We start from the raw sequence: 12,979 nt of genomic DNA, 5'->3' as shown, positions 1-12,979 counted from the left end.
TAAGATTCGCTCACCAAGTAGATTCTGCAACCTTGCGGTTACGAAGCCCCTTATGTTACATTCGGACTTGTTATTCAGGCTAGTTACTTTCGGGCAAGTGGGCTTTGAGCTAATGGCATGGAATTGTTGCGGAGGGTTACTTCTTACTTAATAAAAATAAAATAAAATTTGGATCTTAGAACAATAATACCCAACACCGCTAAACGCAAAAAAATCGAAAATGGAACATGGCGCCACTGATTGTTTTCAGTGTTTTAAGTGACACTGTGTTTTATCAAAGAAGTCATTTTGTTTTTTGTTTTTGTAAACAAACGGTTGGCAAATTACATTGAACCAATCGGTAATTGGATCAAGTTTGGATCAACCGCCTAATACGTCGTATGCTATATGCTTTGCTCTTGATCTGCACATCTTTAGGCCATCGTATCTGTTCTGCCTAGCATGCATTCGGTCTCGTGCCCATTTGGCCTCGCGTCCTTTCGGCCTCGCATCCATTCGGCCTCGCATCCATTCGGCCTCGTGTCTATTCGGCCTTGCGTCTATTCGGCCTCGAGTCTCTTCGGCCTCGTGTCCATTCAGGCTCGCGTCTATATGCCTTGTATCCGTATACCTTATATCCATTATGCCCAGCGTACTATGCCTCGCGTTCGTATGCCTAACGTCCGTATGCCTAACGGGGTGTCATCATCTAACTTCTACCTTTTACCCATTTTCAGCAATAGACCTTTGTTTATAATGGTGATTGACCCGTTGTTAAAAAATACTCAAAAAGTTATGAAATTGTTGTTAAAGTAACACCTAAAAACCGCGTAAAAAAAGACTAAAACATTCGAAGACTCTGAATTTCTCGAAGAGGATTCGTGCCAAACGCATACAAACGTGAGGTTCTTGAAGAAAACAGATTTCACTGCATATTCATCGTTGCGACGACTGCAGCTCGTGGTGCATACGCCTGCGCCACTCTCCGCTTTCCATTTGTACTCCGCCAAAAATATTTCGCAAAACCCTTTTGCAAATACGACGAATGAACGTGTGTCTTTCGTAAGCAAAGTTACTGTCAACAAGTCAAGTCCGTAGAGGACTACTGGTCTAATTAGCGTTTGGCTCTTGTGCGGCGACGTATGTTTTTTGATCGAAGCGTCTTGCGCAGGGAAAAGTAAGCCCGATTTTCATCTTGAATGCATCGTTGAATTTCTTTACTCGTATCATTGCCGGCGGTAATCAGAGATCTCAATTATAAAATACATCAACCACATTAAATTCATTGCGATCAATTGTCACTGCCCGTGGAAGGCAAACGTTGTCTTCTGTGAAGCCTCTTTCTATCATAATTTGATTTTTGATGCATTGATTTTAGTCTGGCGTAAATTACCCCTGTCGTACCAAAATTTCTAGTAATGATGTCGAGACCGTTTACGAAGGTTAAAAATTGGATACTTTTGCTGGAAATCGTTCCACTCGTTTCGATGCCCATCGCCGAATCACACCTTCAATAGCGACGTTGAATAACACACAGGACAGTCCATCCCCTTGCCGCAACCCTCTGAGTGATTCGAAGTGACTCGAGAGTGCGAAAAACAGACGTAGCACATCACTCGCTCCAAGGTAGCTTTGATCAGCCGCGTCAGTTTGTTCGGAAAATCGTTCTCGTGTTATCTGCCATAGCGGTTCGCGCCCGACTGTATCGTATGCTGCCTCGAAATCCACGAAAATAGATGTGTGTGCACGTTGCACTCCCAACATTTCAGAAGGATTTGTCAGAGTGTAAAAATTTGATTAGTAGGAGTACAGCCCCCTTTTAACAGTTGGTTTCCAGCCTGACTTTTATAGACTTTTTCGTAAACAATATGAAGCACATGTATACCTGCTTTTATTTGACTTTTCGGTAGCGCTTAGTTACTCTAAGGAATTCTACCTGAAATTCGACTGACCATGCTTCTCAATTAACCACTTGAAAAAATACAACTTTTATTCTTTTCATACATGTATTATCTAAGATTTTCATACGGGGCTTGAACGTGCACTGTATCATTGGGGTCACCGTTGAACTCTTGAACGCCATTACGCCAGTTTTAATGTTGTGGTGATTCCTAAAAATCGGCTTTTGCTGCCACCTATGTTACATTTTGTTACGCGCAGAAATGGCCATAGGTCATTGCGGCCCGCGGGCTCATGGGGTGATCTGGTTTTGACCGCATCATGCCTATGCCTGGGCACCACTGACCTAGAGTGTATACATTGGAATGAGAGGTGATCTGCCAGTATCACCCCATAAAGCTCGCCTGATATCGCCATTCGAAACCTTTTGTTATTAAGGATAGCAATCGAGCCGACTCCCGATTATCCAGTGAAGTGCCGATACTTGCGGTTCCTTATCATTTTTTGTAGAGCTCTGCCGGGAGTCAGTAGGAGTAGCACCTTGTAATAAGCAGCAGTGCCAGCAAAACATTATGGCACCATTCATTATGGCACACAAATATCCTGTAAAATTTTGATGAGATCTGGCAAGCTGCTACTACTGCCAGAAGGTAACATAAAAACGTGGTCGACTTGAAAAATATAATTATCCTTAAAATCTAATTTTCGACTGCAATTTTCACTAAATCAAAAGCTGTTCCATTGCGCGTAACCCAAAACATCGTAGAGTGTTTTCTCTACAAATATTGTGGTAAGCGTAGCTCTAGGTTTACGGAAGGGGTTCTTGCTTCAAAAAGTTTTCCTTTTGTGATTGATTCATACCACACAGGTAAATACAACTGTATTTAGTTGATTTATTGGAGTAGTTATCTATAACTTAATTGTTTTTTTCCTGTTTTGTTCAAGACTACATAGCGAGCGCAGTTAGAAGCAGAGAAGTTGTTTATAATTCCGTGCGAATGCAGCGAAATCACGTCGGTCGGGAGAAAAATCGGCATAAAAAGTAACTGTCCGGAAAACATATCAGCTGAAATTAAGAAAGTGCAGCAAGTTCAATCCCGAAAGCAGCGAAAATGTTCGAGATTTCAGACATTGTCTTGCTGAATACAAAGGACCAAATAGCGCACTTCAAGGATCAGAAGCTAATACCACACTTTCTAAACTAGGCATTTTGTATCCTCGTTTCAATTTTGGGGCAGCCAACATAACACAATCGTTTATATCACACCCAGAATCCGAGTTCGTTTCATGCGACAGGCTTCCCTGGCATGCGGTACTCATCTTATTTCACCATCTACAGGACCTTGAACGATCGAATATAGGAAACGATCGAAATATAGGAATTATACGAAACAGGTTTCATGTCCTGGTTATAATAATTACAAGTCTAGTTTATACTGTTTATACTGTTTAAGTAGTTTATACTAAGTCGATAAGATATGAAAATGAAAACTATCTTAGTGAATGTCAATTTTATTGAAGTGCGAATTGCTATTATTTGATAGAGTGATAGTGATCCTGTTATTTGAGCTAATCTAGCCAATAGACCAGACAAATTATTTTATCTGACTGTAATAAGCATACTGCGAAGGAATGAAACAATACATTTGTATACAAATCTTCAGTCAAAAAAATCCATCTGTGTTGGCAACCCCTCCCTTCAAAGAGGCTTCGACAGTAAATTCCATTCTGCTGTCTAATACTGACGGAACCCTTTTTTCCGTGCCCATCCCTTTCGGTGCATTTTTGTCGGCATTTAACTATAAATTTTGCGGACGTTTTTATGATTATTCATCATCTTCGAGTTTACGACGATGGCTCTGAGGTAAACCTCTCTCATCCCGAAAGTTTACCAGCTATTTTTAAACCCTCTGTCGGTCGGTCGGTCTGCACTGTTTCGCAACAGCCCCGTGTGATAGATGTGCTGTCGAACCGAATGTGTTATGTTGATGGGAGTCAAGGGTTCTATAAATAGTCTGCACGGCAGACGGCTAAGCCCGCTAAATGCGAAGCGAGGCCAAAGGAGGACTTAACTGCAGAGTCATTCCGCTATCCAGCCGATCCCGTATAGGGAAGTCTTCACTTTGGAGCTTTCTTCCTGATGTTTTAAGAAATGTTTCGCAAATTGATTAATAATCAGCGATAAATCATTTACGAATTCGTACTGTGTGACCTCTGGTTTTCTATCTCTCGTGCTCGTAAAATTTTCACCTTTTCACCCGAGTGGTGAAGTTAAAAATTGATAAAATGTCAATCATGTTGCGAAATCTTTCTCGAAGTGGCATTAATTAAATAGGCATGCACAAAAACGATATATAATATCGTTACAAACCAGCTCAGCTCTCTTCATCCGATAAATGCATCGAAGAAAAACAAAACAGAGAGTTTATCCAGTCAGTCAGTGCAAGCCTTTTTGATGACAAAACCACACCGAGACCCGAGAGAGAGAGAAACCCTGACATAACACTGCTCTCACGCTCGGTATCGCCCGCAAAGAGAACGACCCTCTCCTGGTTGGTGCAATCATATGTTTCGGAGCGATCGTCATACGTGCAAGCAACTTCATCGATCGCCCGCCCCCTGCTACGTCGCCCTGTCGTACCACCCCGTTCCTATGTCGGACAGGCCAGGACAGGAGACCCACAACAGCGTTGATTATGCGTGGGAATACACGTATTCTCTGCGAGCTAGGCAGTGCAGCCACTTTGAGGAAGAAGAGAGAATGAAATAGCGAATAAAAACAAATAAAGAAACCGTCAAGTAGCACGAGTGTACACGGATGATGTAGACGGACGGAGCTATAAATAACTACCAGGCTGCTCGCCTTACATTTGGACGAGCGGTTCGATTGGATAAGTGGAGTGATCGTTCTTTGTCTCCCGTCAAAGCCCGCTTTAAATAAGACTATGCAAAGAAACGGAAAGCTAACTTTGACTAGCCTGGTTTGCATAAGCAACAAAGTATAGAGCATGATGCTGGAATTTCCATTGTGTGCTAAATGATCGCCCAGTTAAAGACCCTTCGCCCTGCTAGGTATCTCAATCATCGTCTATTTTCATTTTGAACAAGCGTTTACCGGATCTTCCTCACATTTTCTTCGTATCTACCACCATCATCGATCGACGCGTCGGCGAGCGTACATACTTACGCTAGAAAGAGAGTATAGGAGGCCCGGGATCGGATCGAGCAAGAGAGCAGATGACGACGGAATCATACATAAATCGGGGCCCCACAGACCCGCTCTAGCATACGGGTATAAAATGACTTATTTTAAAGCGCTACGCTTTCCAGCGGCTCGATCAGTTGCACTCGTGGTGTTGAAGAGGTAGTGCTCAAAAACAGTCTCTTGTATAATAAATTTAAAAATAAAAGGAAATCAGAACGTTGCAAACCGAGTAGACTTTCAATCCGATCGACGGTTCCAAGGGGAGAGCCCCGCAAAAAGGAGAAACTGCTGGACTGTGTTGTTTTTTGTTTTTACGTTGATTGCCGAAGGAAGCAAAAGTTCCAAGGTAGTCCAGACAACCGTCGGATTTGTGCTGTGCCTGCGCCTGCCTGTCCCTCTGTCCCCCACGTTCGCCCGGATCGGAACCTCAACAACGAAGACGACGACGGGCAAAGGTTGGAGAGTTCGTGTGTACTAAAAACAAAAAATAAAACAAGTCAGTGTCCTTTGAGCGTCGGTGATTACCGTAGGAAGAAGGAAAGCTAGTAGAAGGGTGAACGAAAGTACTGCAATTTGGATCGTACTTGAGTCAAGCAAAAAAATAATAATAAAGAAACAACGGCTTGTTTCGTAGGATTCCTGATTGCTTTTTTTTTGACGATAAAAATCAAACAAAGGATTTATTGTGTCTGCGATCCAGAGTTGAGAAACTTTTATCGCTCCACAAACTCGAACGCCTCCGGGAAGTGATTGTAGTTTTATCAGTACCGAGACTGTGATCAAATTGTGTTTTGTTTCTAAATATAAACCAGCAGTAGCGATACGACGAAGGACAGCAAAGCGATCGCCAGAAAATTCCAATCACCGCTTTAGCGTAGTTCTTGTGCTTTTCGTCTCCTAGCATAATCAAGCTTTCGGACAGCAAGGCTCAAACGGGTGACACACACACACACAGCCTTTAGTTTTGCTTGCCACTCTTCCGGTACGATCGTTTGTGCGATTAGTTTTCGATTAGCTTCACGTGCGGGTTGAATGTGTACCACGGAAATCCACACCATCGATTTCATATTTATCTTCAACAAGAACTGTTCCAAGTTAGCCGATCCGGTTTACTACAGCCACTTTGCGGATTGATCAACAACCGTCTTCAAGGTATGTTTTTTTATGATATTCAGACAGAAAGATCTTCCTTTGTTCCAAAGGTTATTCAACTTCATCTCCTTTTTTTTCAAATCCTTTTTTTAAGAATTTTGATTTTAAACATTTCAGGTTTTCCCAAAATCACTTTCACATTTTCGATTTCTTTGGCTCTCCTTTCTACGATCACAATTCCTACCGATTGCATCAGATTTTATGCTCTCTCTCTCGGTATATCTTAGTTTCTTACCTCAAGCTTGTTCCAAACATATTTGTTTTCGTACCTACCATGCTGTCTATAATCGCAAAATATGTAGTAGTCAACATCAACAAGTCACAAGCACATTATTTTGGTGAGTCACTAGTCAATATTTTGGTCCTTTATTGGGCGCCTAGGCGAAGGAATGTCTTAAGCAAAACAAGGAAATGCGATTAAAATAGTTCAACACCAACCGCATTCCATTGGGCTGCATGTTTTCCTTATCAGGGTGTATGTTTCGTCCGATTGGAGAGATTATTTGGCTTTGTGTTTGTTCAATAAGGTCACATGTTACAGCGTTGAATTTGTTCAAATTGAAATTGGTCAGCCATCCATACTTTGGTAAATAATTTCGGAACATAACTGTATGTTTTATGTGTCAGTGATGGAGTTAATTTTGTCAAATTAAAAACAAGTGCGTGGCAGTTGGGTAAGATTGTTCGAGTTTTAACTCGGACATGATCAAGTCTAATATTTTATTACGGTACTCTGTCCAATTTTTCGACTGAAAGAAAAAGTGTTCTAAAATTATCATTTTTAATAAAGCAACTTTGGCTAACAGAGTGATTTATGAAACCGTTCAAAATCGAAGCCAACGACAATGAATTAACGGAAAATTATCTGCGTTTCCTTACTCCTTTGTCACGCCAAGTTCCGGAACATCGCTTGTTAGAATTAAATCTGAAAGGAAAGCTGCTCCACTAAATAACTACTCCTCTTCTAGTAATTGCCAGAAAAAACGTACTTTCTGGGAGACTGTCAATAAAAAAAATCATAACTAAACGCTAACAAACTTAAAAACACATGTAACTAGCAGTTATTTTGTTAGCCTGTAATCGTACTCAAGAAGGGCTGAAATTCATCTGATATTGCCTTTATAAAAATAATAATGGAGCTTCAACTAGTAATGAACCTGTTTATAACGAAACAATATCAATATGGGACATTTAGGCTTTTATTTTACGTATGGGAGAGTTTAGATTTGATATTTTACTCTTCTAAAAAAAAAGTCCGTCTAAATTATAGCTTTTTAGATAGATTACGATGTAAATAAACTAAACTAAACTAAACTAAATTCATATGGGACAGTTATGCTTACTCACACCATTGCACAGTGGTGCATAGCTTTTTCGTGTTAGGAAATATAGACATAGTTTCTTTGGAAAAGTTGTAAATATTGTAAAAACAAGCAACTTTGCTGAAGAAATAAAATTTCTATCTTTATCGAGTGCTGAATTATAGGGCATATTTTTTGAAAATTCTTTAAAAATTAGTTTTTCATCCTTAGCTTTTGTTAGTCGTATTTTTCAAGAATACAATGTTCTAAGCAATTATCGAAGCTCTCAAAACACACGTTTTTGCAGAAGACCGCAAATCTCTGGGACTTTTACTTTCTAAGTTATCAAATATTCAAGCTTTAAATTTCCGTAGCTTAGCGAGCCTATGGGGTGAAACGGGGCAAGTGGATTTATGAAATTAGTGCTTCATCTTAAAACTTAAGTCGAGTACTATAAACTTGTATGGCTTCCGCTTGTCCCCAACCACCCAAAACCAGTACGGCAAGCATACGTTTTATGTGTTTCGCGTTCGCGAAAGGCTCGATACACGTCCATTTTTTTTGTGTTCTTAGATAGACACATGGTTTCTTCGGCAAAGTTTTGGAAAATATAAAGGCCAACAACTTTGCTAAAGAAATGACATTTCTATCTCTATCGAGTGTAGAGCAATAGAGTATTTTCCTTGGAAATTGTTTAAAAATTAGTTCATACTTATCTCATGTTGGTTACATTTTACGGGAATATATAGTTCTAGGCGATTATTGAAGGACTCAAAATACACGGTTTTGCAGAAGATTGCAAATCTCTAGGACCTTTCCTTACAAAGTTATCGCTTTTGGTTCGTGAAGTTAAGGAAAAATAAAGCTTAAATAAGCGATAACTTTGTAAAGAAAGGTTCTAGAGATTTGCAACCTTCTGCAAAAACATGTGTTTTAAGTCTTCCAACAAGCGCCTAGAACCATATACTCTTGTAAAATGCAACCAACATATCAACGGTAAATATGGAAACTTATTTTTAAAGAATTTTCAAAGAAAATGCTCTCAAACTCTGCACTCGATAGAGATAGAAATGTAGAGATAAAAAACTGAGACTTTCAGGAAAGTTGTCTTTTATATCAACTAAAAAAACCGCAGAGATGTATTTTTATTTTTGTCTCTATGTCCCGCTACGCTATGCTGAAAAAATGTATATGCAGCTACTTACAGCGGGTGGGTTGGTGTTATGCAGCTTTTACATAACTTTGTCATTGCGGAGAAGTTAGAACATTAGATATGAATGCAGAAATACTGTCATTGACGTTCCCGCTCCCGAGGGCAAAGTAACTAGTTTAAGCTGACTTAAAATTGGCAAGACCTGTTATGTTTACTCGGCTGTAATTTTGTTATACGTCTAAGTTTTGAGCAAAAACAGGTCGATTAGATTTTTTTCCCAATCTTTATTTGGTTTTTGGGGCCCGAGTTGATACCTCAAACCTAACCTTCTCTAGAATCGAGAGAAGGGTGTGTTGCGTTTTCGCAACGCTAGGAGGAAATGGGTAAGCACGCTTGGCAAGAAATATCCTATCGTATTTTTAATCGACGGGGTTTGTGTCTTATTTCGTCATATATATGTATGAGCTATGAACAAAATACAGACTGGAAAATAATAATGGTAAGTCAAGAAAAGCTGGAGCACGTTTTCGGTAAGTTTTCATTTCATCTCGATGACGTGTTTCACAATGATTCTAAACCTTCAAAAAAATCGTCCATCGTAAATGAAAATAATGGACACACCAAGCAAGAAATAAACGAAAAAAAAATTGAAACCCTAATTATTTTGTGTAAGGAATTCCGTAGTATCCCACAAATTTCAGCCCGTTTAGTTTAGACCACGTTCAGTACTCAATTCACTCAGCTTGCGATAGAAATTAAAAATATTTGAATATATCGCATCACATCATCATGAAATTTGGGAAAATAATTCAAAAATCAGGTGGTCTTATGCGAAAAATCCGAAAAATCGAATGGTGATCATCCCAGTTACTGCAGTTCTTGTAAAAAGCCCTTATAAATCAATTTTCTACCTCTTACATATTTATTACGAATATTTCCAAGAAACAATTTAGGTTTTATTACACTCTTATAATGGCTTTTATGAGCAAAATTGGTCATGAAAACTGCGATAAGAGCGCAACAAAACTTACGTTGTTACTTGGGTTAGAACTATATGAATGGGAATTCAGCGTAGTGCTTTGATGAGATCTTTTTCATAAATATTACTTGTTGCAGTCCAATACACTCAAGTCGCTTTTTACGCGAAGGATACGTCCCACGTAAATTAAAATCGCGTAAAAAACCGCGTTAATTCCGAAATTCGCGTAAAAAACCGCGTAAATTCCGAAATTCGCATAAAAATAGTCACGTAAAAAACAAACCGTGTAAAAAGCGACTTCAGTGTATTTTTTTATTACGGTAGTTTTTACAACCGACGAAGGGAACGGTAGAGGAAAGTAATGGAATAAAGTTGTTGATAGTATCTCAGGAGGGACAAGGCAGATCGAACCAAACTATAATGGAAACCAGTTAGGGTTTATTTCTAATTCCCGTCGTAGTAAGCAAAGCCATTCTAATTTTCATCATTTGTTAGATAGATTTAATGAATACTCCAAAACTTCTTGTGTTGATTTGACAAAAACACACTTACCTTCCGATCCGTGAACTTTGAAATCACTGAAAAGCGATTATTAAAGCATATTATTCAAATTACGCAACTGACCTTATTTCTTAAATTCGTCGTACCGTTTTAAAATCCGTCTATCAAAATTTTTCATTGTCCGAACTAAAAATCACAGCAATGTTTACGAAGCTAACGCGCATGTATTTTTGTAGGACGGCATGACAAATATTATTCTACAAAATTGCTGCAGGTCAGGCAAGTTTTCCTGGCTGTAGAATAACGACAATGCCTTGCGCGAGTTATTTTCATTTATGATTGACGGAAATTAAAACGATTAGTCGACATTTTCTTCTTCGTCACACGAAAAAACGTAGGAAATTTGGCTGGTGGGACTTCTTTAATGATAAAAAGCATTTAAATAGATCTCAGCTCACTTTGATTGATCGCGTATGATAGACAACAAACTAAAATATTAGGGAATAACTAGTTTTGCATTGTGTGTCATAAAAATGCTGATATTTTTAATAATTTGTGTTGGATAGGCCGGGAATAGGCAATTACGACGAAGCAGCAACATACCCTATAACTTGGTTCGATCTGAGGATTCCCCAGCTTAGATAAAGAGGAACGTTATACAAACTTAATAAGCGTTGCATCAATGACCCTCCCTTATCCAATTTCCCGCTCTTTCCTTTTTACGCCTTATCCCACACTGTTAGGATACTATAAACACGTTTGATTTCATTACTTTCTTCTGCAGTTTTTCCCGTTTACGGGGAAAGAGTGCTGTTATAAAAATTAAATAATGTCTGACAACAGACAACAAAATATCAGATTGTTGTAGTCCAATATGTTTGAATATTTTTAAATATTAGAGGAAAATAAGCAAAATACGGAAGTTCCCGAAAACAAACAGAAAAGGGGTGACCACCGTACGATTCCCCAGAAGTTTTTACATAAGATTGCTTGTATTTTGCTTTACTTTGCTTTAGTGAGAATCGCTTGTTTCTAAATTTATAACTCTTGAAGCAGGCATCGTAACATAAAAAAATAGTTCGTTCATTTTTATTTCCGATGGAAACGCGATGGCATTTTTTTCAGCAATGCTTTAAAAATATTTTTTTGGAAAAATTTTCTACATTTTATTTGATGAAAACTTGAAATTTTATTTGAAACTAGAATTGAACTAGACTTGGCATTGGATTTGAAATTGGACATAAATCGGATTTAAATTGGACTTCAAATTATACTCAGAATTACATGAAAGATTAAAATTGAAATTGGAATTCAAATTAAACTTGAAAATCGGACATGCAATTGAGATTTTTGACATTTTCCATTGAATTAGACTTAAATTTGGACCATTTTGATCTTGAATTTTTAACCTTCAAACCGGGCATGGACACGAGGTTTTACTTAAAATAAAATTAACATTTTTCGTTTTATTCTCTGAAACGTTTACCCATTTCCTGTTCTGCCTTTTCTTTTTCCCAGTCCTATTTTTCCACTTTTTGTTCCGTTTTTTTCTCCTTTTCTGTATCGTATTCTCGGTTTTTGCTATCATTTTCTGTTTCACCTCTTTTACTCTCGTTTTTATCTCTTTCTGTCCCGTTCAGGGTTGATTTGCTCTTTTTGCTTCTTTTTTCCTCTTTTGACTACAGCGCCTCAGCCCAACAGAATTCGAAAAATTGATTTATAGGACAAGTGTAGAGTTACTTATTATCTACAATATTATTGAAGAAAGTATAGTTTGATTTTTTGCATTTATAGCGTTACAGAGCTGCAATGCCATTGGTAGCTAAAAGAGTGCTCTTTTGGCTACCAGCGGGGTATCAGCCCTATAGCGCCATAAATATAAAAGATAAAACTATACTTTCTTCAACAATATTGTAGATAATAATCAACTCTACAATTGGCCTATGCATCACTGTTTCGAATCTTGTTTGACTGGGACGCTGTAGTCAAAAGAGCAAAAATAAAGTAAAAAGAGTAAATCAAGCCCGGTCCCGTGTTTACTGTTTCAATCCTGTTTCTAGATTTCTTCGATTATTTCACTGGTTTTCACAATTTTCAGTCTCTTTCCTCATGATTTTCACTCGGCTTTTTGTTATTTTTTCCCGTTTTCATTCTTTTCTCTACTCTTTTTCAGTTTTCAGTTTTCGTATTTTTCTAACTCCTTTTTTATCTCCTTTCCTTCTCTGCGTCTGTGCCGTTTCCCCCTATTTGATGCCCTTTTTTTCGTCTTTTCTATCTTTTCATTTAGTTTTCCATTTTGTTCTGCTTTTATCCCTTTTTTCTCCAGTTTTCCTTTTTTCGTCTTTTCTTCTCCCGTTTTACCTTTCTGTTTGATTTATTTTTCCTGTTTCTTTTTTTTCTATCCTTTTCGCGTCCTGTCTTTCTCCTTTTACATCTCATTTGACTTCTTTTTCCCGTTTTCCTTATTTCATCTGTTGGTTTTTACTCCCTCGGAATTCTTCTTTTCTTTTTTCATTTCACTCGCTTCCTCCTCTTCCGTTGGTTACCACTGCGTCTATTATTTTGAACTATTGTGGTTTGTCTCCCTTGCTTCTCTTTCTTGTCTCGTTTTCTCTCTTATTCTCCACAGTTTTCCCACCTTATTCTTCTGTTTCTGTCCCTCTTCCCTTCTCTCTATTTGTTTAGTTTTTCCTGCTTTTCTCTCTCTTGTTTCTGTGTACTGTTTCCTATTTTCTGTTCTTTCTGAACGTTTTTCGTCTTCTTTTTTCTGCCATTCTGTTTTTCTTTTCCATTTTGTTTAAACGGATCTT

The 12,979-nt window shown here is 38.4% G+C and overlaps 1 protein-coding gene across 1 annotated transcript in view; it reads left to right on the top strand.

The window, feature by feature from the left end:
- The first annotated feature begins 5,246 nt into the window (after positions 1 to 5,246).
- Positions 5,247 to 12,979, top strand: part of LOC128734615 (bombyxin A-3 homolog) — a 29,210-nt gene continuing 21,477 nt past the window's right edge. Inside the window, exon 1 of the mRNA XM_053828896.1 lies at positions 5,247 to 6,235. The gene's annotated coding sequence lies outside the window, so the exon portion shown is untranslated. The remainder of the gene's footprint in view (positions 6,236 to 12,979) is intronic.

This window comes from Sabethes cyaneus, chromosome 2, assembly GCF_943734655.1.
Source record: "Sabethes cyaneus chromosome 2, idSabCyanKW18_F2, whole genome shotgun sequence".
Classification (NCBI taxonomy): domain Eukaryota; kingdom Metazoa; phylum Arthropoda; class Insecta; order Diptera; family Culicidae; genus Sabethes; species Sabethes cyaneus.
Note: the sequence above shows the minus strand (reverse complement) of the source record. Positions and strands in the feature narration are given on the sequence as shown.